This window comes from Papio anubis, unplaced genomic scaffold (assembly GCF_008728515.1).
Source record: "Papio anubis isolate 15944 unplaced genomic scaffold, Panubis1.0 scaffold385, whole genome shotgun sequence".
NCBI classification, from domain to species: Eukaryota; Metazoa; Chordata; class Mammalia; order Primates; family Cercopithecidae; genus Papio; species Papio anubis.
The window spans coordinates 2,728-29,454 of NW_022164007.1; the positions used below are offsets into that span (position 1 = coordinate 2,728).

Genomic DNA, 26,727 nt, shown 5'->3' on the forward strand with positions numbered 1-26,727 from the left:
GTCAAGGTTTGTCTCATTCACTCTTGTATTGCATTTGCCAAATTGAAAAATGTGTAATGGCAAGTTTAGGTGTTTCTAATGCTTAACTTAGCCCAGTCAACAGGTGCGTTCTACTTTGAGGAAAATCTTATTTACTTTATGCAAGAATAATTGTAACAATTGTCAGTTCCTGCCCGCTCCACTGCTTAGCAGATTGAAAATATCTGTCACCTCCAAAAGCGCCCTAATTTGGACTTCCCTTGCTCCATCTACCACCTCCCTCAGAAGGAAATTGTTCTCAATTCTCCAAAGTAGAAACTCTCAGTTTCAAGCTCCAAGAACTATCAGTCTTTTTTTTTCTCACTCTCAGAACTGCCTTCCTCAAAGAAAGTCATATAGTGCCCATCCGTTGGCAGCAGAGCCCCAGTCCCCCAACTTTTCTGCCACCCAACAAGTAAGTGTAGCACCCATTCGTCTGCAGCAGAGTCTCAGTCTCCCAACCTTTCTACCCCCCAACAAATAATGCATCTCCCCCTTTGTTTTTTGTTGGCGCACAGCACGTCCTCCCACCCGGGGCTTTGGTTCACACTGCTCTGGTGTGTGTGCATGAGTATATGTTGCTCTGTGTTTTGTGGTGTTTCTTTAGAAGCCTCTACCATTCTGTGGGTGTTTTCTCGATCTGAAATGGAACCACTGAGTCTATGACACCCGCTGCTGTTTGTGCAATTCTCTGCAAAAATGGCTTCAAGTGTTACCTTGCCTGCTCCACTTCAGGGCAACCACAATGATGAACAGCCACGAACTTCTTGACGCATGCACTTCACCTCCCTGACAGGGCCCGATAAGATCAAATAGCAGGGCTGCAAGTGGTCTGACAGGCTCGGTGTGCCATGATCAGAGAGCAGAGGTGGGTGAGCTGTAGGCCCCTGCTACACTCCTGCCACGGGGGCTTGCTTGGGCTGCAGTTAGCTCTGGGAGGGGCTGGCCTCAGGGGTGGGAGACACAGCTGAGTTTCCAGAAGAGTCGATGGGTGCATTTCAGGCACAGAAATCAGCCTAGAAAATTCTCCTTTCTAGGGCCTAGGTTTCTTCCTTTATCTTGTCAGTGTGGTTGTTTATTTCCCTCCTTGGTTATTTCTTCCCCACAAATCACTATAATAAGAACAATTTCACACAGAGTGAGCATTCACATGGAGTCAAGTTCTTTGCCGAGGCCTGTACCTGTTTCCTCTAAGCCACCTCTCTGCTTTGAAAACAGTTCCCTCTCTCTGCTTCTGAGCTCATGAGGGGAGTCACTCAGGCGTCAGCATCCAAACCACAGGGAAGACTCATCGACCGACCCCACGGCCTGGTTTGGGGGATGGTGCATGTGGTGATATTTCTGGTAGGCATTTCAAGTTTTCATCTTTCATGTAATAAGGATTCCTTGTGACTCAAAGGAGAAAAGAAACCCTCGACTGAGATGGATTAGCTAGTAATCGTGTTGTGAGCAGGGATTATTGGGATCTAATCTTTATTGCAAAAGTCATATTCAGTGAACTCTGAATGGCCTGATGGTTCAACACTCACTATGAGGAGCCTGAGAACCCACAGCGTGAGCATCCTGTGGAAATCATTTCTATATGGGGGCTGCTATAAGATCTAGTGTTGGTCTGGTGGCAAGGAAAAGAAAACTGACTGGATCTGGGATATGCAACAAGTCAGTGGCACAACTAGCAACGAAAGAAAGGTGCCGAGGCAAGGGAATTATCTTTTCCATAACTCTATAAAAGACTCCTATTCACAAGAAGATGCTACTCATTTCATTTCTTTCCAGAAAGGTGCTGAAAGGCAAAAATTACCAAGGGTCAAGCAGAGAAAGCTCTAATAGAGAAATGCCATTATACTTCAGATTCCCTAAATTTTAATGAAATGTTGCTAGTTCTGTTTTATAGGCAAAGAATTGAAGGCTCTGAGAGGTTAAGGGGCTTGTCCAAGGTCACTCGGCAAATAAGTCGTGGAGTTGCAAGGGAAATGCTGCGAGGTCTGACAGTCTCATCCACACTGCCTCCTCCTGTCTGAAATGCAAAACAGGCAGATGAGGCTCCAGCTCAGACTCCTGAAAGCTCATAATCAGCCTTAGCATTTCTGGCTGTCCATGTTCCCAGACTGTGGATTGAGCCCTCTTTCCTGGAGCCTGTTTGGGCTGGGAAGCCGCAGTCATTGCTTGGCCTTTCTCCTTAGCCACAGATGGTTGGCCCAATATAAACTGCTTATTGTTTTTGTTTTTGTTTGCTTTCATCTCTGGAGTCAGGGAAATGAGTGCTCCTGAGATTACCTTGTCAGTAACTATGAAAGCACCCCCTGCCCATCTTCAAGTTCCAAGGAAATCCGACAAGCATTATAGCAGCCTTAGTGGCAGCAAGAATAAAATCAAGAGTCCATAAACCAGGCAGAAGGATCATCCAGTTCCCAGCGTTAGCCAAGGCAGCAGGAGGAATGACAAAGTTCTGGCAGGCCTGTGGCACTGCTTACAAGATTTGGATACCCCAGAGCCCAGGAAGGCAAATCTGGGGATGCTTAAGGAAGCTGCTGTGCCTAGATATCACTGGCTCATGTGGGAAGGGCAACCCTGGCAGAAGGGAGCCCTCTCACCTCAATTTGTCTGTGTTGCACCCTTTTCTCCCACTCTGCTTTGGTCTGTCTGTGTCAGCTCTCAGTTGACCTGCTTCCCTTCTTCTAGGCCCTGCTGGAGCTGACAGCTCAGTGCTGCTCAGAGTGGCTTTGGGGCACTGGCTGTCCCTGTTGGAGCAACAGCTTTCAGACTTTATTAAGTACCTAAGCTTCCAACCCTGAGCAGCAAGCATGCTATCTCCAAACTTCAGCATCCCGGCTTCCAAATCCCCAAAGACTAGAGGAGCCCACGCAAGGTCATGCCGTCCTCCAGGGGACTGTTTGCTTCGCCAGAAATCACGAGTGAGGAGAAAAATGAGAAGAGCGTGTGGGGGCATCAGCAAGCCCCCACACTCTTTTCTTCTTCTAGACACCAAACTCGTTCCTGTCACAGTTTCTTTGTCTTCAATAAAGAGTAAGACAGGAGCCACTTACATACACATCAAAAAACGGAGTCGCCTCATGGTGTCTCAGAGGCCACCGGTGCCTCTCTCCTCCCAACACTCTCTCTTTTAGAGGTGTTGGAAAAGTTGACTCAGTGATATCATCTTCTTCATTTAGAAGTTTAGTTTGAATCATCTTAGTGTTCCATCTTTATTAAGAAATGTTGAGCTGCTGGCTGGGTGCGGTGGCTCATGCCTGTAATCCCAGCACTTTGGGAAGCCAAGGCGGGTGAATCACTTGAGGTAGGAGTTTGAGACCAACGTGGCCAACATTGTGAAACCCTGTCTCTGCTAAAAATACAAAAATTAGCCGGACATGGCGGTGCACGCCTGTAGTCCCAGCTACTCAGGAGGCTGAGGCAGGAGAATGGCTTTAGCCTAGGAAGTGGAGGTTGCAGTGAGCCAAGATCATGCCACTGCACTCCAGCCTGGCTGAAGAGAGTGAAACTCTGTCTCAAAAAAAAAAAAAAAAAAAAAAGATATATATATATAAAAGAAAAGAAATGTTGATCATTGAGCTGCTAAATGTGCAAGTTTTGCTCCTAAAGATAGTGGCTACTTCAGGTCAGGATGGTCTTATTTTGTTCAATCACACTCTTTCAAAGCTGGGGAAGCCCTTAGAGTCTTTCTCTTCCACCTTTCCCATTTTACAAGCGGGAAACTGAGTCACTGAGAAGTAAAGTGCTGTAGCTTTCATGGAGGAAACAGGACTCACTTCTGGCCTCCAAGCCCCCGGCCTGACATGCCCATGACCACTGTTTTTTTCTTTTTATTGAGTGTAACATTGAGACAAGAAAGCTTTAAAGCTCAATGCTCTTGTCACATTTTCTTGCCTGTTGTTCTTGTATTCCATTACAAATCTGCCCCTGACCCTTTTCGAAAGGGGTCATTGAGAGAGGGTAAGGAAGGAGAGGCAAATAAGCTTGGGCGTGACCTGATCAATCCATGGTTACTGAGTTTCTCAGGAATGGAGCCTTTTTTCTAAGGTAGAGAAGTGGAGGTGGAAAGAAAGCAGGAGCCACAGAGAGAGGATCTGGGCAAGGGGTAGGGGCCTGGCGACACCATTAGTTCCGGGGTTACATGTACTCCCAGTGGCCCTCGCTGAGCCCGAAGCCTAACCAGAGCACAGTCATGAAACAACATCTACCTACAAAATTGGTGGCCCGGAAATTCACGCACAGATTTCATTCCTTCACTGATGAAAGAGGTAGGGAGAAAGAAGATGATTATTAGAAATATCTTGAAGAAAAGGTGGTTCTTAAATTTTGAAACTTATTAAAAATAAAGTGCCTTGCCCACCTCCCAACTCTAGAGATTCTGATAGTTTAGTGTGGAGGCCAGAAATACATTTTTCTTGTTATTGTTGATGGTGAATGTCTAGTACTCCATTAGTGGCTTAAAAAAATCAACTATTTTGGAAAATCATTTTAGAGTTACAAAAAAAGTTGCACACATAGTATTGTCAATTTAGTATACCCTTCACCTCCATTCCATTTCCCCTAATTTTAATTTTAAAAATTGTAGTAAAATATACATAATATAACATTTACTATTTTAATTATTTTAAGTGTACAGTTCAATGGCATTAAGAATATTCATTCACATTGCTGGACAACCATCACCATCATCCATCTTTTATCTTCCCCAATGGAAACGATGTAGCCATTGAATGATAACACCCCATTCTCTCTTGCCAGCCATCATTTGACTTTCTGTCTCTATGGATTTGACTCTGGTAGGTACCTCATATAGGTGGAATCATGCAATATTTGCCCTTTTGTATCTGGCTTATCTCACTTAACGTAGTATCTTCAAGGTTCATTTCTATTGCAGCGTATGTCAGAATTTCATTCCTTTGTAAGGCTCAATAATATTCAATTGCATGTATATACCACGTTTTCCTTCTTCATTTGTGTGTTGATGGATATGTGGATTGTTTCTACCTATTGACTATTGTGAATAATGCAGCTGTGAACATGGGTGTGCAGATATCTGTTCAAGTCCGTGCTTTCAGTTCCTTCGGGTAAATATCCAAAAGCCTAATGTTAACTTCATATACAACTGTGGTACATTACTATTCACTTAATTTTCACATACTATTCACTTACTATTTACAGACTTTATTCAGATTTCACCAAATTTTCCACTAAAATACAGTCTTGTAATAAGCACTCCAGGAGATTCTGGTTCACGGGTCAAAGTTTTATAAGCATTATTTTTTAAATGACAGATCGGGTCCAGGAAGCAGTGCCATATGTTGGAAAGTTGACCTCGGACTGAGGTTCTGTATGCTGAATCCAGAACAGGTTCAAAAGCAGCCAGTGGAGATTCACTGCCTTCCACTGGGCCTGGTTTTCTCCATCTTTCAAAGAGAATGGTTTGAGAATGATCTGGAGTCTTCTAGAGAAAAGAAGCTCTAGCATATAAAGTTGTTCTCTAGGTAAAAGCTTTCCAGACAGCTGCTGACAAAAGAGAAATTGGCCAGCATTTCTGAACTGTCTTAATAATGGTATTATTATTACTTTACATAAAAGAAGCAAGATTTCAACTAAATGGCAATGGTTCTAGGATTCTTTCACAGTAGTGTTAATTCCTTATAAAGCAGCATGGGAGTATTTTTCTGTAGGAATCAGCCTGACAGAGCCCCTATAGAACTGAGCCTCTGAAGACGTGCACTGACCAGCACAGGGAAGAAGAGTCAAAGATCTCTAAACATGTGAAACGACATCATTACTGCTGCTCCAGGCATATGGTATGTTTCAGGCACCCTTTTAAGTTAGTCTTCTCATGAGGAAGATTTGGGAGCAAACGCAAAATGAACCCACGGGAACATTTTTATGACACTGCTTTGGATGCAGCACAGAAGTGTGCCTTTTATGGTAAAAGGATGTGAAACCATAAACTGGTGACCAAAGGTACTCCAAGGAATCTTTAAAACAAGGAAGCAGGCCAGGCACGGTGGCTCACGTCTGTAATCCCAGCACTTTGGGAGGCCAAGGCAGGCAGATCGTGAGGTCAGGAGTTCGAGACTAGCCTGACCAACATAGTGAAACCCCATCTCTACTAAAAATACAAAAATTAGCCAGGCGTGGTGGCGCACACCTGTAATCCCAGCTACTCAGGAGGCTGAGGCAGGAGAATCGCTTGAAGCTGGGAGGCGGAGATTCAATGAGCTGAGATGACACCACTGCACTGTAGCCTGGGTGACAGAGCAAGACTCTGTCTCAAAGTAAAAAAGAAGAAGAAGAAGAAAAAAAAAATAAGGAAGCAACGGTAATTCAAAGAGAGGGGAGGGCCTGGGCTGAAATCTGGTTTGGATTCTATTAATCTCAGTGTCTTCGGAAAAGCCCTAGAGGGCCCTTAACAAAGGGAGAGGCCGTCATGACCTCAGCACTGGCATCTTAACATCTTTTCAGAGAGGTGTCAATTCCTGGGGACCCCCTTGTGGCAGCCCTGACTCAGAAGGAAACACACCAGCTACTATAGTACATCATCGCATACCACTTCCTGAAGGGCTTTGGGTTTTCCCTAGAAGGCTATATTGTTATGTGCAGGTCCTGCCAGGAACAAACTTGAGCTCAATAGCTAAAGCGGGGGTAGGGGGAGGAAAGAAGCAGAGCAGAACGTACACGTTTTTTGTGTGTGTGTGTTTACATACGTATACATACAGACTTGCCCCAACTCACAGTTTATTATCTGTGCCTTATAATCCATATATGGAAGATAGGCATGGAAGTAGAGAAAAACAAAATGGACCTCTAGAAGGAAGAGGGAAATAAATCAGTCAATGGCCTTTCCCAACTTTGTGAGCTTTGAAATAGCAGATATTATGCAAAGGCAGAAGTCTATAGTTGGATAAGGAAGAACTACCATTTGATCCAGCAATCCCACTGCTGGGTATCTACCCAGAAGAAAAGAAGTCATTATATGAAAAAAGACACTTGCTCATTTGTGTTTATAGCAGCACAATTCGCAATTGCAAAAATATGGAACCAGCCCACCAACCAATGAGTGGATACAGAAAATGTAGTGTGTGTGTGTGTGTGTGTGTGTACCTTGGAATACTACTCAGCCATAAAAAGGAACAAAATAATGGCATCCACAGCAACCTGGATGGTGTTGGAGATCATTATTCTAAGTGAAGTAACATAAGAAGGAAAAAACATTGTATGTTCTCACTTATAAGTGGGAGCTAATTTATGAGGACACAAAGGCATAAGAATGTTATAATGGACTTTGGGGACTCAGGGAGAAGGGTGGGAAGAGGGTGAGGAATAAAAGTCTAACACTGGGTACAGTGTGCACTGCTCAGGTGACAGGTGCACCAATATCTCAGAAATCACCAATAAAGAACTTATCCATGTAACCAAAACCATCTATTTCCCAAAAACTATTGAAATAAAAATAAATAAATAAACAAGCAAATACACAAATATAAACATTTATTGTTAGATCTCTTACAATTGTTAATATGCTGATGGAATTGTACATTTCTTTTCTCACATTTATGTCATTAAACAAATGTTTTTAAAATCATCGTGCAGTAGAACTCTGTGGAGCACCCTTTGGGAAACACTGAACTAGCTTGCTTGAACAGTAGCACTGCCTGTGCTTCTTGGCAGGCAAGATAATTAGAGAAACATGATGGGCTATTGTTTTATAAACAGATACAAGTCTATCTTTTTTTTCAGATTCTAAGTTGTAAATAAATTTTTGGATTAGTTATGTAGTGCAAAGAGTCATTGAACCACATAATGACACATAATAAAGTGTCCCTTTAAAAATGGTTTAATTGTACATGTAGAATAATTTTCTATGTTTTTATTCTTACTGTATCAAATATTGGGTACCAGACGTTTTGCACTGGGAGAAGGGGAGTAGGCCTGTTGCTTTCTAATAGTCTAGTTTGATAGAAATCACTAAATTTAGAATACCTTGAACTTCTTTTCCTTGAACGCAAATTCATTTATCTATGAATAAGCATTATGATTATGACTGCAGTTGAAATTCCCTAACTTAACGTTCGAGTCTCCAGCAGTATCCAGAAACTGCTTCCCAAATGAACAAATTTCCATAAGCTTTTGATACCAGACCTGCATATGAGACACTTTGGATATTTTGGCATTTGAGAAGGCTGGTCTCTTCTTTCACCTAAACATAAGCTCCTCCATCTCCTCCAAAGACGAGTCCCAGGGCAATCCTACAGGCAGGATTGAGACTTTCTCTGGAAGCTTCCTTGGGTTTGATGTAATGCTCAGGAAGGCGCTTAAGCAAGATCGTACAGACCTGGCCAGGATAACTTAGTAAAAACATGCCATTAGCAGCAAGGAAGAAGTTGTCTTTCCTTCTCTGATGGTAGAGCATTTCTTAGAAAGTAAAGAAATGCAGAAAATCTTCATCACAGCTATCTTATCTACTTGATCTCATTACTCCTTATTAACACAAGAAGACTCTGAACAGTTATAGTGAAAGTCCTGGTAAGAAGGAAGTGATCACTTTCAAACTAATCTAGCATATCAAGATGATGATAAACAAAAAAGTCTAATTATTCAATAATAAATAATATTGATTCTTAATTGAAGATATAACATTTGTTCCTCCCTATCTCTTCCATCATCTCACTACATGATGTATTTGCAAATACACACACACACTAACCAGTTGGGTCTGGTTCCTTTTTTTGTTCACGTATTGCACCCAGTTTTGCTGTTTATCAGAAAATTACCACATGATGTTGAAATTAACTGCTTATATGTCATCTTCCTCATAAAACTACAGACTCTTTGAAGATAGGTTCAACATATTATCATCTTAATATTCCACTGACCGATGCAGAAAATATTTACCAAATGTGTTGAGTATATCACCATTGCACTAGTTACATGGACACTCATTTATGTTATGCTTACTAGTAAGTTTGACCAACTGTTTCCTTTTACGATTTAACGCACTTATTTTAGATGAGTGGCCCATTAGAAAATAAGTTTTTTAGTACAGACTTTAAAATGGAGATAGCACCTCTAAAGGACCTACATTTATTTGTTTCAAGAGAAATATAACTTTGAGACATGACAACAATATAAACTTTAAGATAAATCTATCAGTATCGTTTGAGAATTCAGTTAAACTTGAGAAAATCAGAATAATCATTTGATATGGTTTGGATTCATGTCCTCATCCAAATCTCATGTTGAATTGGAAGAAGGGTCTCGTGGAAAGCAATTGGATCATGGGGGCGAATTTCTCCCTTGCTATTCTCATAATAGTGAATGAGTTCTCATGAAACATAATGGTTTAAAAGTGTGTGGCACTTCCCCCTTTGCTCTCTCTCTTCTGACATCATGTGAAGAAGGTGCTTGATTCCTTTTAGCCTTCCACCATGATTGTAAGTTTCCTGAGGCCTCCCAGGAACTTCCTGCTTCCTGTACAGCTTGCAGGACTGTGTGTCAATTAAACCTCTTTTCTTCAAAAATTACCCTGTCTCAGGTAGTTATTTATAGCAGTATGAGAATGCACTAATACAGAAAATTTGTACTGGGAGTGGGGCACTGCTATAAAGATGCCTGATAATGTGGAAGCAACTTTGGAACTAGGTAATGGGCAGAGATTGGAGCAGTTTGGAGGGCTCAGAAGAAGACAGAAAGATGTGGAAACGTTTGGAACATCCTAGAGACTTGTTGAATGGTTTTGACCAGAATGTTGGTAGTGATATGGACAATGAAGTTCAGGCTGACGTGGTCTCAGATGGAGATGAGGAACGTACTGGGAACTGGAGTAAAGGTCACTCTTGCTATGCTTTAGCAAAGAGACTGGCACATTTTGCCTCTGTCCTAGAGATCTGTGGAATTTTGAACTTGAGAGAGAATATTTAGAGTATCTGGTGGAAGAAATTTCTAAGGAGTAAAGCATTCAAGATGTAATCTGACTGTTTTTAAAAGTGTATGCTCATATACATGAATGTCTTCATTCATATACATGATATACATGATCTGAACATGATCTCATAGTGTACAGAGAAAAGTGATCTCATAGAAAAGTGTATGCTCATATACATGATCTGAAACTGGAACTTATATTAAAAAAGGAAGCAGAGCATGAAAGTTTGGAAAATTTGCAGCCTGACCATGCAGTAGAAAAGAAAAACCCATTTGCTGGGGAGAAATTCAAACCAAATGCAGAAATTTGTTAATAGCCAAGACAATGGGGGAAAATGTCTCCATGACATTTCAGAGACTGTCATGGCAGCCCCTCCCATTACAGGCCTGGAGGCCTAGGAGGGAAAAATGGTTTTGCCTTGGAACATGGTACCTTGTATCCCAGCCATCCCAGCTTTATCCATGATTAAGAGGTGCCAAGGTACAGCTCAGGCTGTGACTTCAGAAGGTGTAACTCCCAAGCCTTGGTGGCTTCCACTTGGTGTTGGGCCTGCAGGTATGCAGAAGGCAACAGTTGAGGTTTGGGAACCTCTCCCTAGATTTCAGAGGATGTATGGAAATGCCTGGATGTCCAGGCAGAAGTCTGCTGCAGGAGTGGAGCCCTCATGGAGAACTTCTACTAGGGCAGTGTAAAGGGAAAAGGTGAGCTCCCACACAGAGTCCTCACTGGGGCACTTCCTAGTAGAACTGTGAAAAGAGAGCCACCATCTTTCATACCTCAGAATGGTAGATCCATTGACAACTTGCCCCATGCACCTAGAAAAGCCACAAACATTTAATGTCAGCTCATGAAAGCAGCCATTGGGGCTGTGCCTGAAAAGCCACATGGGTGGAGCTGCCCAGGGCCTTGGGAGTCCACCTCTTGCATCAGCATACCCTGAATATGAGACATGGAGTAAAAGGAGATTATTTTGGAGCTTTAAGATTTAATGACTGCCCTACTGGGTTTTGGACTTGCATGGGGCCTGTAGCCCCTTGGCTTTGGCCAATTTCTCCTAAATGGGAGCATTTACCCAAAGCCTGTACCCCCACTGTATCTTGGAAGTAACAAACTTGCTTTTGATTTTGCAGGCTTATAAGCAGAAGGGACTTAATTTGTCTCAGATGAGACTTTGGACAGTGGACTTTTGAGTTAATGTTAAAATAAGTTAAGACTGGGGAACTGTTGAGAAAGGATAATTGTATTTTGCAATGTGAGGAGGACATGAGATTTGGGAGGGACCAGAGGCAGAATATGGTTTAGATTTGTGTGCCCAGCCAAATCTCATGTTGAATTGGAGGAAGGGCCTGGTGGAAGGTGATGGATCATGGGGATGAATTTCCCCCTTGTTTCTCTCATGATAGTGAGTAAGTTCTCATGAGATCTGATGGTTTAAAAGTGGGTGGCACTTCTTTCTTTGCTTTCTCTCTCTCCTGCAGCCATGTGAAGAAGGTGCTTGCTTCCTCCTCGCCTTCTGCTATGATGATAAGTTTCCTGAGGCCTCCCAGACATGCTGCCTGTACATCCTGAGGAACTGCGAGCCAGTTAAACCTCTTTTATTCATTAATAACCCAGTTTCAAGTAGTTCATTATAGCAATGTGGGAACAGACAAATACATGATTATATGCCAGATAACAGACAAATACGTAATACTTCTATGATTACTTGAGATTAAGAGCCCTAGTTCACTCTGTGTTCTACCAAAATTCATTTGTTTCATGTTTAAGAAAGAAACTGACTAAAACCACCATGTAAAAGGGAATTTTTTCTACAACCCTTATTCCTTATACAGTAATTCCACCTATCTTAAAGGGATATGTTCCAAAGCTTCCACTGGATTTCTAAAGCTACAGATAGTATTGAATTCTTTATATACTATGTTTTTTCCTATACAGACATACTCATGATAAAATTTATAAGTTGGTACAGAAAGAGATGAACAATAACTAAAATAATATAGAACAGTTATAGCAATATACTGTAATAAAATTTACATGAATGTTGTTTCTCTCTCTCTCAAAATATCTTATTGTACTGTACTCACTTGTTTTTTGGACCTCAGTTGACCCTGGGTAACTGAAACTGCAGAATGCTCAACCTCCCCCAGTGAGGTGGGACTACTGTACACAAGTAATGTGAATTCCTCTAAAGAGGATTAAGAGGTCAGGTTCTTTACATTTTGGTCTGCATCCCAGCATTTCCTCAAAAAGGTGTTTCAGGCATTGGAAAAGTGTATTCTGGAACAGGTTCTCTCCAATAGAAATATAATGTAAGACATGTATATAATTTTCAATTTTCTAGTAGCATCATTAAAAAAGAAACAAGAAACAGGTAAAAAGTATTTTAATAATATATTTTATTTAACCCAATATATCTAAAATATGATCATTTCAATATGCAATCAATATAAAATGATTCCTGACATATTTTCCATTCTTTTTTTATCCGAATTCTTTGAAATCCAGTGTGTATTTTATACTCACATTTTAATTTGGACTAGACACATTTCTGTGCTCAATAGCCACATGTGGACAGTGGCTAATATTGGTCTAGAAAACCCATCACATGAGAACAAGCTATTTATTTTTCTTATGTCATGTATGATTTTGTTGAGAAGATATCAGCTTGAGTCAATGGGTCTAGTAGTGCTGAGTTGAGCTATAGAATTTGATAACAAATACTTGCCAAGTTCTTAATGTGTTCTAAGCTTTGTTTTAGATACTGGGACTATAGTTGTAAATAAGAGTCAAAATTTACTCCCTTACGGAGCTAACATTCTACTATGTGATACAGACAACAAACTAGACACATTTAATATAATATAGGTTGAATGGTGGTAAGTGCTAAGGCAAAAACAAGGAGGGTAAAGAGACACAGAGAATGCTGAGACAGGAATCTAAGTTTTAGAAACAGTTGCCAGTTGCCTTCTTAGTTAAAAGGTGACATTTGGTTAAAGACCCTCTGGCAATATTACATGAAAATTATGACCTTGGGTAACTTGGATTTTTAAGTAAAAATTGTTGAAATGTATAGATGAGTTTTTCTCTTAGATTTAAAGGTTTCAGGCCAGGTGTGGTGGCTCACACCTGTAATCCTGGCACTTTGGGAGGCAGATATGAGAGGATTGCTTGAGCCCAGGAGTTTAAGACCAGCCTGGGCAACATGGCAAGACCCCGTCTCTACCAAAAAAAAAAAAAAAATAGCCAGGCATGTTGGCACACACCCGTAGTCCCAGCTACTCAGGAGGCTGAAGTGGGAGGATATCTTGAGCCTGGGAGGTCAAGGCCACAGTAAGTCATGATCATGACACTGCACTTTAGCATAGGCAATGAAGTGAGATCCTGTCTAAAAAATGGTTTCACATATCTGTGTGAAGGCTGACCATGGGCTAAACAATTTTGGTTGTGATAATGCTAAAACAAACACAGGCTCTGTGTTCTTGGGATATGTATTTTAAAGGCAAACTATTAATTAAATATCTGAAATTATAAATATGTAAGTACACATGAAATAGGTACTGTGAATTTATATAACAAAAACCCAAACCAGACCTGAGCTAGGCTAAAATGATGTCTGAGTTACCTGAGGCAAAACTGAAAGAGGCATTGGAATAGCATTCTGGGAGGAAAGAACAATATATGCACATGTCCTCGGTAGTGTATTTAAGAAATAAAAATACAGCTTGTCTGGCTGGCATGAGGAGAGAGCTCCATGAAAATGGAGTGGAAATTGAGGCTGCAGTCCATCGGAACATGTAGGCCATGCTCAAAATTTGGATCGGTTTGGATAATCCTAAGAGAAGTGGAAAGCCATTTAAGGTGGTTTGTTTCTTTTAAACATTTAAGATTTTAGAGGGTAATGATAAGATTTTTGTTTTGAAATAATCACTGTGGCTGCAGTGCATGAAGGGATTGGAGGGGTGGCCAGAGGTCAATAGGCAGGCTCTCACAGTGGCCCTCAGTTCGAGATCAGAATGTGTACGCCATAAGCTTAGACAACCAATTCCTTGTGGAATCCATGGGCTTTGAGAAAGCGTGACTCTCAGGTGAACTTGAGGAGGGACCATCTAAAGGTCTGAGCCCTCAGAAAAGAGGCTACGTAATGACTTCATAGGACAGTAAATGTAAATGAACATGTTAATGAAACACAGATGGAACAAAATTCTAATGAAGAAAAGATGCAAGATGGTATGAAATTTTGGCTTAGTGTTATATTATACTGGACAATTTAGAATCCACACTTTAACGTTATATTTTGATTAACTTGCTTTGCAGGTTTCAATTCTTCTTACCATTGTAAACTTCTTCTTTTTTTTTTTTTTTTTGAAAGTGAGTACAGTGCATAGGGCAGTTATCAACTGGTTTTCCTACCTCAAACGATTCCTTTGCACCTAGTAAAATCAAGATGCAAGACTGGTCCCCAACTTTTTAAGGTCCTTTGAAAGTGAACCTTAATGTTGTTTATATGTTATATTTGTGCAGGTCACATGCAACGGTACAGCCTAATCCAGTCAAAAAAACTTGGTAAGGAACAATCTATAATTTCCTTAGAGTCCAACAGAAAGGATAGATGCTGGAGGTTTAAAAAGCTTTTATATTAAAAGAGCTCTCTTGAAGCTTTCCTTTAATTAAAAATACACAGAAAATGATGCAGTCAAGTTCCTAGTAACCTGATTATAGGATACCTCTTACACAAGAAATATTACTAGAAAGATTAATAGTAGTGATGGCCAAAATTTATTGAATTCTAACTATAGCTAAGCTCTATTTTAAATATGTCATCACATGTAATCTTCACAATAAATTGACAGTATCAGCACTATTATCGTTACCATTTTATAAAGAAGTAAAAGAATACATGGAACCATCAGATAACTTGCCTCAAAGCATGGACATTATGAGGTATAGAGTTTTGATTTGAGCCTTGGCAGTGTCATACAGAAGCTTCTGTGTTACAGGTCCCTTTACTTCTAGATTAATGGTTTTCTCCCTTTCTCTGGTGAATCCAAGGTGAGTTACTCGCAAGGAGGCTCCTAAGCAAGTGTCTCTTTTGAACTAAAATGGTGTTGAGTGGATACCCTGTGCAACTGTGAGATTTTCCCTCAGCCTTTCTCAGGGTGCTCCCATACACCTTGGAGTTTCTTTTAGCCAATATCACAATCAACTAGGGCTTTGAAATGGATTTTTGTGAATAATGAATTACAGGTATACTATCTAATTTGACAATTTTTCATCTATCAGGCCAGGCCCTTGATGCAGAAGGTGGCAGTGAAGGATCTGGAAGGGGTGTCTTTCTGTGTCTCAGCTGTTTCCTGAAAGTTTGCTCCTGGGCACCTCCAGCTTTTCTTCACCTCTACCTTCCTTCATTAGGAGAAACCAGAACGGTCCCCGACTACCCAGAGCAGGTCCCCAGCAAGGGGCAAAGAAACAAAATACAAAGTAAATAAACACTGGGACAAGAGGGCAGCAGAGTAATGATAATGCTGTGAGCATGAAAAGCACTGTGGCCTCTCACTCCGCATCTGATATGTTCGGATATTTTATCCCCTCCATACTCATGTTGAGATGTGATCCCCCATGTTGGAGGGGGGCCTGGTGGGAGGTGTTTGAGTCTTGGAGGTGGATCCCTCATGAATGGCTTGGTGCCCCCCTCAAAAATAGTCCTAGGGTGACCCTGAAGTTCTCCTTTCTAGGTTGCCCCTTGACTGGGCACTATGAGGAGAGACCTCACTGCATTCCCTTGCTCCTTGCTCTCCTTGCTGAGACTTGGTCCAGAACCTCACATCCTATACAAACAGTACATGCCCAGGGCAGATGTGCTTAGGACACCTCCCTTAACTCTCTCAAACTCTCTTCATTGCTTCAAGACTAACACCCCTATAGTGAGCATTCCTCACTGAGAGCCCTCGACTCTTTTTGTTTCATCTGCTTGTTAGTTTTCATAAGTTAAATGTTTGCACTGTACCTCAGAACTATCTTTTAATGAAAATGATTCCAGGCTATTTTATTTAAAAACACAGGCTTATAGAATGCTCATTTCAGGAAGCAAAAAGGAATAATTCTTCTGAAATTCCTGTAGGAGTATACAGTGATAGGAAGAAACCCACTGGGTTTAGCCAACCAGGGCAATTTACTGAAAAAGGGCTTTGGGCAGAAAGAGCCCCACTGAAAGTAGCAGTACAGGAGAACCGCAAAGACCTCCCTTAGCCCTTCCCCTTTCCTTCAGAAGGGTTTTCAATAAACCATTCCAAATACTACATTTTGATTTGAAATAATTCAAAATTATAGGAAAATTCCCAAAGAGTAGGCAGGCCAAGACAGAGACAGTTAGAGCCCTCTTTAATAGGACCTTTACAAGGGAGGCTGGAGCCCAATGAGATCAAAGCAAGGGAAGGTGTTCTGACCTCACCCCATAGCATGGATTGGACTCCTAACCTCAGTCTGCCCAGGAGACAAAAGTTATTGCAGCTGCTTCAAAGCCATAGTTAGTGACACGTGGGAGTTGTCTCATATCCGGGGCTCACCCTCAAATCTGCCTCCACCACCCTTGCTTGGCTAGCAGGTTGTGAATGGGGAGGAGGCCACTGGGGATGGTGCATTAGTCCCTTTGCATTGGTATAAAGGAATATGTGGGGCTGGGTAATTTATAACAAAAATAAACTTATTTGGCTCACAGTTCTGCAGGCTGCACACAAAGCATTGTGCCAGCATCACCTCTTGTGAGGACCTCCAGGAAGGTTACAGTCAGGTAAAAGTCTAAAGGGAGCCTGGTTGTCCCATACAGGGAGAGAGAGTGAGCAAAGAGAGAGAGGAGGCTGGAGACAGTAGACAACAGATCTTGTGTGAACTCACAGAGCAAGAATTTACTCATTACCGTGAAGGGGGCACCAAGCCATTCATGAGGGATCCACCTCCACGACCAAGCTTGCCTCCACCAGTCCCCTCCAGCATGGGATCATCTCCAACATGAGTATGGGGATAATATATCGAACATATCGTCTTGGAGTGAGAGGCCACAGTGCTTTTCATGCTCACAGCATTATCATTACTCTGCTGCCCTCTTGTCGCAGTGTTTATTTACTTTGTATTTTGTTTCTTTGCTCCTTGCTGGGCACCTGCTCTGGGTAGTCAGGGACGTTCTGGTTTCAGAAGGTAGAGGTGAAAAGCTGGAGGTGCTTGAGGAGCAAACTTCCAGAGCAGCTGAGACACAGAAAGACACCCCTTCAGATCCTTCGCTTTACCTTCTCCTGCATCAAAGGGCCTGGCCTGATAGATGAAAAATTGTCCTATGGAAGAATAGTGTTACATAATTCACTTTATTCACAAAAACTCATTTTCAAAGCCCTAGTTGATTGTGATGTTGGCTGAAAGAAACTCCAAGGTGTACGGGAGCACGCTGAGAAAGGCTGAGGGAAAATTTCACAGGGACTCTGCACAGCATAAGATACTGAAAGGCCTGCTGAGGCCACATGAAGGAGACAGGAAACTGTTTCCCTAAAGAGCATGGCAAGTCGTTGCTGTGGAACCTCATTAGATGCTGTGATTTAGTCTAATGCACTTGACTCTGTCAGTTCCCCCGTCTTCAGGTTTTTCCTCCAATAGTGACACTGTGGCTCTCAGTGCTGGGGTGGGGAATTTATACCACATGGAGCAGCCGTTTAGCAGATCGCTTGAAAGAGACAAGAATAGGGTGTTGGAAGAACAAGGGAGTTCCTAGAAATACTCCCCACTTCTTTTACTCATTCTTATTTTTGTAGGATTTTTAAGCCAAGCCCATGAGAACTGTTACAGGATGTATGTAATAAAAAGACTCCCAGCTTCCACTCCTGCTCCGCTGTTCAGGGACAAGCTGTGTCTGTGACTTAAGACCCTCCACGTCTGGCCTTCATTTCTTTGGCTCTCCAGATAGGCAAAGGCAAGTGATGATAACCTGCTTTTGGGTGATTAGTATCTCATTCCGGAGAGGTAAGCTAGAGGGGTGTACTTATTACCGTCCCTGGTCCAAAGAGCAATTCCCTGCTCATTCCTCTGTCTCTGCATTTGTTCACTCACTTATCCACCAACAAATGTTTACTGATTGCCTACTCTGTGCCAGGCAGTAGTTTGAGTTCTGTGGGTACAGTGGTGAATAAAGCAAAGTCCCGTCCATTAAGGAGCTTAGATTTTGTAACCACAGCTGACATCTATGCAGTAACTTTCATTAGATTTGTCAACACCTGTGCAGATGTACTTTGCAGAATGATTTTGCCCTACCAATGGTGATTATTCCTTAGCATTGAAAATGCTTTGTTGAAAGTCCAAATCTTTCTTTACTCCCACTACATGTGGCACCCTCCAGTCTCCTTCCATGACGGTTCACAACAGTCCTTCAGGTCTGAGCTCATTGCTCCCTCACCTTGCTAGACAATTCTTCCTTCTGTACCCTTGTTCCTGCCCTTGATTTATATTTATAATTGACTAATTTTTTTGTCATTTTATGTATAATATTCTGTTTGCCCACTTACACTGAAAACTTTTTGAATGCAGGGTCTACGTCTTTTAATTTTTATCTATTATTCTTGAACAACTAGAGCAGTGGAGTTTTATTATAGACACAGACTCCAATCTTTCCTCCTTTGCATTGTGTTAGTTTGCATTCTGCTATTCTGCTCCTGAAGATACGCGTTGTAAATAGCTATAATTCACTTTCTGCTACTCTGCTTGCTTTTTTTGATGCTGTCTGTTGATAATGCTTGAACATTTGTCTTATTCACCACTGTATTCTCTACATGCAGCAGAGTACCTGGTATAATAATAGAAATTTAATACATATTTCTTGATTCTCTGTTGGCTGACTGACTGGCTGGTACAGAAACAATCCGCACAATCTGTAGCATGACCTATCTTTAGGAACATTGTGCAACATACAAGAATTCCAAAGCTTTCCTGTAGACGTCTAAAATACCCACTAATTGGCCTGAAGAAGCTGAAGTTAAAGAAAAGACTGTCATTGAGCCAAAGAATGAGGCCACATATAAAATATTTGTATGCCTTATTTTGCCCTTCAGAATGATTATGCTTTGGCTGGAAGGCGCAGGACCATATGCTTTTACTGTTTACCTTATAAAAGTGATAGAGAATGAGGAAGAGAGAGAGAGACTTGAAATTTGAAGATGATACACTGTGGGCATTGAAGATGAAAGAAGAAGCCACAAGTCAAAGGATGCAAAGGAATGCAGGTAGGTTCAACAACCTAAAAAGGGAAGGAAAACAGGTTCTCCTCTAGAGCACTGAGAGAGAATGCAGCCATACCAACACATTGATTTTTAGAACCTCTGACTACAAATTAGAAGATAGTCAATTTATTTTGCTTTAATCACTACTTTTTGGCCATTTCTTACAGCACTGTTAGGAAGAGAACACAAGGGTCCAGTGCAGCCAAGAGCTCTTGGAACAACCTCAGGCTCTGGCAGTATAATCTGAAATGTATAAATAATGGTAGTTCTGAAACACTAAGGTGGAAGAACTGGATTATCTGAGAAGAAAAGGGAGCTCTGTAATGTGGAGCACACACTGAGTGCTGAGTTTTCTAAACATCTGCGGAAAAACATGTTCCCTCGAGGCAGAAGTACAGAGTTAAGAGCTTGTAACTCCATGCTCATTTTGACCCCATAAACTTGGTCTGAGAAACCTAAAATGGAAGTTGACTTACAATTTATGGATCGGAAGCAGAATATCCACAAGTAACTTACATGCAAAGTGAGAATAAAGGAAGGTGCAGAACAGAATCTATGAACAGCTTTTTATATGGCGAGATGTGATGTGTTCTCCAAGTCCCATTTGCTCCAAAAATCTTCCTTTCCCAGCAGCCACAGTGTTTGGGTGAAAGTAATGTCTCCAATCCCTGTAGTTATCATCTACAAAGAACATCCCCACTATAAAACAGACTCAAAGTCTACAGACCTCCATTAAATAACGGAGGGTGATTTTCTTTATGAAAAACACCACATGAGGCCCGTTAATAGGTCCTCCAAATAGTATCTGATTGCACAACCTCCAGTATACAAGCTATCCTTCAGGCCAGCTTCAACCTAAACACAGTGGGAAGCCACTGGCCTTCACTTAAAAGGGATGCAGAGCCAGACTCCAGAGTCAACAAGACTTGTTTAATTGACCCTTTTTCTGTGTAGCTCACATTTATGTGTTTTGTAGCTCAATCTCCTTTCCATCCTCCCAGCCTGCCTTCAGGCAGCTCTAATGGGAACTGCCCGAGATTTCTGAACTACCTTTACTTTAGTGGGTCAGTGTTCACATGCATTCATATTGTTCACACACATGAATTATATAAAGTGTCTTTACATGCTTACTTTTTTTTTTTTTTTTTTTTTTTTTGAGACAGAGTCTCACTTTCTTGCCCAAGCTGGAGTGCAGTGGTTCAATCGCAGCTCACTGCAGCCTCCGCCTCCTGAGCTCAACCAATTCTCCTGCCTCAGCATCCTGCGTAGCTAGGACTACAGGCACACGCCACCATGCCTGGCTAATTTTTTTTTTGTATTTTAGTAGAGACCGGGTTTCACCGTGTTGCCCAGGCTGGTCATGAACTCCTGAGCTCAGGCAATCCTCCTGCCTCGGCCTCCCAAAATGCTGGGATTACAGGTGTGAGCCACCGCACCTGGCCTACATGCTTACTTATATGTTCAGCCTTTATATCATAAGGGTTCTGATGGTAGGGACTGTATCTGGTCCTCTGTCATATCCTAAGTCCCAGAAATAAGATGAAATAAATCCCCAAATCTGAAATACCTGGTAATGCTACTTCCTGGTCTATGTTATTATCTACTTTATCTGTGATTCTTTTCAGATTAATGGATAAGCCACACAATCATTAAAATGTAAACATCTTGAGGTCAGGGACCATAAGATTATCTTTCCTCAAAGAAAGGTCAAATACATCACAGGCTGTTAGACTGGGAGGGAGAATGCTGCTTTGTCAAATAGTGTGCCCCTGCTCGTTGGAGGTATTTACCTCCAAAGGTAGTGCAGAGGCTCTAGGTACCTGTCTGGTTGTTGTACAGAGTACTTATGCACAGAGGGCAGGTGTTAATACTAAGTTATTTCTAAATTCCTTACAATATTATAATTCTATGACCTTAGTCATTCAAACCATACCCTCTGAGAAGGTCTATCCAACCAAGCCTTTGGCTGGAAATGATACAAAAAACATGCAAAATCTGATATAGTCTTCCCCATGCATTGCTCTCCAAACTTTCTCTTTCAACTCTCCCTTATTTCTTTGTGTTTGTGTCTGGTCAAGCTGGAAACTCACAGTTCCCCTCAGGTACCCTGATATCTCTTACCTTTAGGCTGGGTAATTGCCATGAATGCAAATCCTCGGTCTTTCTTCCCAGGTTTTCCTGTTCTATTTCTTTCAGTATTCAACATATACACCATGGTCTTCCATGAAGCTTTTCCTGACTCTGTAAGACTATGCTTGCTATTTCTGCTGTAAGTTCCCATAGTACCCTGAGTTCAGGACAACTGCATTTTCATTTACTGTTCATTTATGTCTGTCCAGTAGACTGTAAGCTCCCTGGGGAAAGGACTACATCTTATCTCTCTATATCCCCAGTAGTCATCATCATGTCTAGTATATAGTAGATGGTCAAAAGTGTTTGTTAACCTCATGCTTAAACAACTGAAATTTAGTTAATGAATAATAGAGTATCAAAATGCATTAGCTTAGTATTCAATTAAGTCCGGTTGTCATAATTATATACTAGCAACACTGGAACTGTTCAAAAGATTGGGGTATGGGGGGCAGAGAAAGAGAGCGAGATAGAGAGAGACAGAGAGAGAGAGACAGAAGAGAGACAGAGAGAGAAATGAAATTCACAGTATTTGCATGCCAAGACACAATTTTCTGTTTTTGTTCATGATGGTCTGATTACCCATCCTTTAATTTTACCTTACACTCCACAGGCTGGAAACTTGGGGTGAAAGTGTCAGTACCAAGGCATTGCTCCTTTTCCTGTGAGTGAACCACTTACATCAGGAAGTTGTAAAAGTGTAAAGAGAATGTCCTTCCCCCTCAACACTGAATCCACGCACAGGCCATGTGCACAGCTTTCTGCGTGGCGTGATTTTTCCAGAGCTTTTTCCAGCAAGGAATAATCTTTTGACCAACCTCCCATTATGTATGAAACCTCTGCAACTAAAATCAGTCCTTTTCATATCAAGCTCTATCTTCAGAAATTTCCTTTTTATACACAAAGCGATACCTGGAATGGATATCGCAATGAATGTTAACAAAAATGGATGATTTGACGGGATTAGTGCCCATCGCTAGAGAATTGTGCCCCAGGAAATGGACCACAGAAAGGTTCTTGATGATGAATCTGACACCAGCAAATACTTGGGCCTGAAATGCAGGTAGGGGTGGGAGGCTCCAGTGTGAAACTCTGTTGTATGAAGTAGCTCAAAGTCTCAGGTGTTCATTTGGAAAAGAAGGGGTATAGTGGATGAGAAAGATACTTTTCGGTTTTGTGATGATGTGGGTCTGCTCACGTCCAACATGGGCTTTCAAGGTTAGGACATATTTTTCTTGGTATGTACAAGACATCACAAGGTATCTTGGTTTCTCTGCTTTCTTGTGAAGGTGTAAGGCTCTTTTTCTTCAGGGTGTGTCTCGTTGCCACAATTTAGAAGTGTAACATTTTGACTGCACCTTTGAAAACAGAGTGAAACTTTGTGGCTCCTTATCTTCTATGATTCTGTTTAAAGAAAACAAAACATATAGACAATGTTATGCACACAAGGCCTGAATCAAGCAACAATGTATCTGTCTGTGGAGATTATTAGTACAGTGTGGTCACACACTTTATTTTCCACAAGCATGTGAGAAGCCCTGCTAAGCCCATTCTGTGAAATGCTTTCTATCTTCTGCTGGGGGAGTTTGCTTTTGCTGCCTGGTGTTTGAGGGACTCTCTATGAACATTTTCCCTTTAGAGCAAAACTGATTATAGGATGGCAAATCCTAATCATTAATACACACAAATATTTACAGCTTTGGGTTTGATCCAGAGAATCTCCTTTCCCTGTGAATTTCCAGGTTTGTTACCTTAGTTGTTAGCCTTGCCTAATGAAACTCAATAGTTCCTACTGCTTGTCTCTTTGGTCATTTTATACCAACCTAGAGTTGAAAGTTTGAGAAAGTCATGATTTTCCAGGTGTTCACTCATGTTCTGTTTTACTTACAAGTGCAGACTCAAAACAACAGTTCTAATCAATCATGTGTTTTTCTACAGAACCTATGGGAAGATCAAGAAATGTCGCTTCTGAGAAAAAAAAGTCTAATGCAAAGAGTGAAGAGAGCTTTTTATATCTTTCACTGACCACAACACACAGTTCAGAAAACTTAAATAACCCTAACTAAAATTTTAAAGGTGCTTCAAAGCATAGAAAGTACCTTGACATGCATTTTCTCATTGGATTCTTATAAACCTATAAAATGGTGCTTACACCATTTCAGAAATGAGAAAATGGTGGCCCAGAAAATAAAGCAGCATGCACAAGACCACGCGCTGCACAGGGGACTGATCTGATACCAAAACTTGACTGCAGATTATCTACTTTCAACTCTCACCAGCAAAACAGACAAAAGTGCTTTGGACATGCAAGTGTTTATTATGTTGCATTTTGGAACTCCAGAGCTAAAACCAAACATAAACAAATATAAAACAAAACAAAACAAAGAAGCACTAAAGATCAAACCCATCCTCGAACCCAAACATCCAGAAAATAAAAGGAAATTATTTTTTTTCCTCAGGGGAAGCAAGTGGAAACAGACACTTGGTTGATTTCATATGGGATTAGCTCTCAACTCTGATGAGCCTCATGGTCTCCTGGATCTTCCTAAACCAAGGCTCTGGGACAGTAATTAATCAGATGGAAAGTCTGGGAATTTATCTCACCACCATCACTGCTTCTGCTGAATGCTGACTTAAAGATGTGAATCCACTCAATTATCTCAGTTAGGAAGAAGTGAATCTATAGTTCAACGACACAGAGATGAGAGCCCAGGACAATACCTAAGAGTCTGACTGCAATTAATTAGACAGATAGCATCTTATATTTGGGAAAGACCTTAGAGGTCTCATCCAATCTCCCTCCTACTACAAGAATCCTTCCCTAGCAAGCCTGACAAATCACCACCTGGTGTTGGCTCCTGAGATGGGAATTTTCATTGTCTCGAGGCACCCATTTCACTGCTGTAAGATGTGCTCTTGTTGTTAGAATGGATTGCCTTCTTGGAATCAAATTATTTCCCCTTTTAAGCTGTCAGTCCATTTTCTTGGCCTTAAAGATTATGGTTATTTGTGCATTCACATGCTATTCTTCGAAGATTTGAAGTCAGCTCTCTTGACTTCCTTAAACTGTCTCTTCTCTGTCAAAATATACCCAGCTTCTCCAACTTTTTCTAAATTCATTGATTTTCAAGACTTTTTACAAGTAGTCCCATTTTTGTACTGTTTTGTGGAGAAATGTTCATAACTGAATAGGGTCTATTTTTCCTATTTAATCTGACCCAATATTAATGTACTTTCAATACCTTTACTGGTCATTAGCTCTATACCAGTGAGGCCAAATATATGGTGGTGGGTGATAGTATCAGCTCCCTCAACTCTGCAACCCACTGGAGCTTACCAAATGAGAACTGGTTTTCTTCATGCAATTTACCTCAAAAGCCACACCATCAGCAAGAGGACCAGAACTAATTGTCAAAGTGCAAGCCACAACGAACACACAATTGTCACTTAAAACCAGTTTTTGCTTCAGTAAGCTTTTTTTTTCTATCTAGTATTTTAACTCTTAAAATATAGAGAAAAAACAGGTAAGAAACTAGTTTACCAATAACTTTGACAAATAGCCCCTGAGGTAGAGTGAGTGACATTTGGAAAGTTGGTAAAAGCCGCCAGAGTCAAAGCAACCTAAACAAAACAAAACAAAACAAACTTGTGGCTGTGCTACTCTTAACCAGGCCACACCTGTTTTCAGAAACCACTGAGTGCTCTGCAGATACGCAGAGATGCCAGGCCTGACAGTCTCTAAGGCAACCAGATACCGATCATTGTCACACAGTAAGAAATAGGAAGAGACACTGGTAACAAACATTAAGCCTGGTTTTCTCATCTGCTCAGCAGTGTAACAGTAGGTGGAGTCAGCTCTGCCCGAAGACTCTTGACTTGTCCAGTCTCAAACACCAACTGGAGGGCAGGAGATCCTGCAGTTGGATAAGTAACTGAAGATCTGAAGCCCACCCCTTAAAGTCCACCGCAATTGAATGTGGACTTTGAAATAGGCTTTTGAGGAGAAAAGGACAAGCTGCAGGTTCCCCCCGTCTTCTAATTTCCTCATCTGCAAAATAAAACAGTGTTCATACGGCTAGAGAGTGGTGCACCAGTGAACTGGGATGACACAAAGAGATAACTTATCTAATTTGGCTACCAAACAGGGTGGGTTGGATTTTAGTTAATAAATCACCATCGCGGGAAAATATAAGTAGGTCCCTGCTTTCTGAGCACTTACCTCTATTAAAGATGTACAATATCATGCTTTCCCTTTCTGAGACATTTCCAATCTGTAATATGTTAACAAGAGTAAAGCAAATGGGCATTTTGTAAGAAGTTGGCAGAGGTGCAGAATGCATTTAGGAATTGGAATGAGTGCTTGTCTACTGCTTTTCAAATCATTGCATTGGGATTACTTAGGCCTGTGTTTTTCTTGCTCCCTAGACTGAGCTCCTTGACACCAGTGGCTCATTTTTGTTTATTGGTGTCATTCTCACTCTTCCTGGTGTCATGTTTTGCACCTGTGGATAGTCAAGTAATAGTTGAATAGTTGTTCAGTTGAATCACTCTGTTGCTTTTAGGAGGCTGCAGTTTGAAGTCACTGCAGCTAGACTGAAAACACATGGTCCAGGAAATGGGAAAACATACTGTGAAGATGGGCTAATTAATGATTTAATGTACCTCGAAAAAATTTAAAAAATTATAAATGTTAATGAAAGTATTGGTTTTTGAAGCTTAATGATGATCAGCAGCAGAAGCTATAACTTAAATGATACAGCTGGCCAGATAGCAACCATCTTTATTAAAAGGCCTCGTCAGAATAAGGGTCATTACATAGAATTGAATATGGGACAGAATGTTGAGAATCAATTATGGTAGTAAATATAGCCAGCTTTATAGCAACACCAAGAATTACAGTGAAGTGCAAGTACTGCAAAATAAAATTCTAAATATAGATCTTCAAGGATTTACTTTACATTTTATTGTCAAAAATTAATACAAAACAAAAAAGAGCCTGAAAACATACAGTCTTACAACCAAGAAAAAACTGTTCTAGTATGCTTCGAGTTTGTCCTTCTCTACACATATTACAACACGTATCACACAAACACACACACAAATATTTTTATTTTTAAAAATTGGGCTAACATACTGTTGCTTTGCAAGTTGCTATTTCACTGAACAGTGCAGTATGGCCATGTTTCTATGTTATTTAACTATTCTCTATTTTTCACAGCTATAAATTATTTTATTGACTTAAATACATATTATGTATTAATGGACATTTAGGTTGACTCTAAGGTTTTTTGTGTGTTGTTTTCTTGCGTATGCTTGTTGTTAAGGCTTTTCATAATATTGTCTTCGGGGAAAGTTCACGGCAATTTTTTTCTGCCAGCAGTACATAGATGGGAC

General features: G+C 41.0%; 1 long non-coding RNA gene across 1 annotated transcript; it reads left to right on the forward strand.

Annotated features, from left to right (window-relative positions):
- LOC108582087 lies at positions 1-26,269 on the forward strand. The gene is made up of 3 exons (XR_004181603.1): positions 1-1,362; positions 17,746-19,206; positions 23,272-26,269. It is a non-coding gene; the product is annotated as an uncharacterized LOC108582087 (long non-coding RNA).
- Positions 26,270-26,727: the final 458 nt, after the last annotated feature.